The sequence below is a fragment of the Primulina huaijiensis genome, unplaced genomic scaffold, assembly GCF_012295235.1.
Source record: "Primulina huaijiensis isolate GDHJ02 unplaced genomic scaffold, ASM1229523v2 scaffold201539, whole genome shotgun sequence".
NCBI classification, from domain to species: domain Eukaryota; kingdom Viridiplantae; phylum Streptophyta; class Magnoliopsida; order Lamiales; family Gesneriaceae; genus Primulina; species Primulina huaijiensis.
In genome coordinates this window covers 1-574 of record NW_027352480.1, presented here as the reverse complement: position 1 = coordinate 574, position 574 = coordinate 1, and the positions used below count along the sequence as shown (strand labels likewise).

General features: G+C 36.6%; 1 long non-coding RNA gene across 1 annotated transcript; it reads left to right on the top strand.

The window, feature by feature from the left end:
- Nucleotides 1-38: 38 nt before the first annotated feature.
- Nucleotides 39-534, top strand: LOC140966187 (uncharacterized). The gene is made up of 3 exons (XR_012173272.1): nt 39-76; nt 185-244; nt 389-534. It is a non-coding gene; the product is annotated as an uncharacterized lncRNA (long non-coding RNA).
- The last annotated feature ends 40 nt before the right edge of the window (nt 535-574 follow it).

Here is a 574-nt window from a genome sequence, read left to right as displayed (position 1 = left end):
TTTAGGTTTCTCTCCTGTGACAGTCCTGCCTTCAAAAACGGCCATTCTACCCGTTAACCCCACCTTTCTTCCCAGGGTAAGATCAAATATATGAGTTTAAATATTGCTTGGATCGAAGTAAATTTGTATGTAAATCCATCTTAATTAGTTACCAATATTTCTTTAAATGAATTTTATTCTGTAGTCGGAGGTTGAACGTGAAATGTGTGCCAAGACAGTATACTGTACAAATATTGATAAGAAGGTACATGATCTACATCTGTTGATGGCTGGTTTTATGCTTTTACTGAATAATGTTTTGTTTGCCATTTACCATGTCCTGCTCGTATATTACTTAGCTGTTGCATACTCTAAAACACATATCTGTGGTATGTGTCAACTTGAGCAGGTCTCTCAAATTGATGTCAAGGTATTCTTTGAAACAAGATGCGGAGAGGTATAACTAAAGGCTAAAAGTTTTAAAGTATTGGCCATTGGAGTCTGTTTTTCTAAATATTGTAGCTTTTGAAAGTGTAAAATGCCTGAGGTAACTCAACTGTAGGTTTCTCGTCTGAGGCTCTTGGGGGATCACATG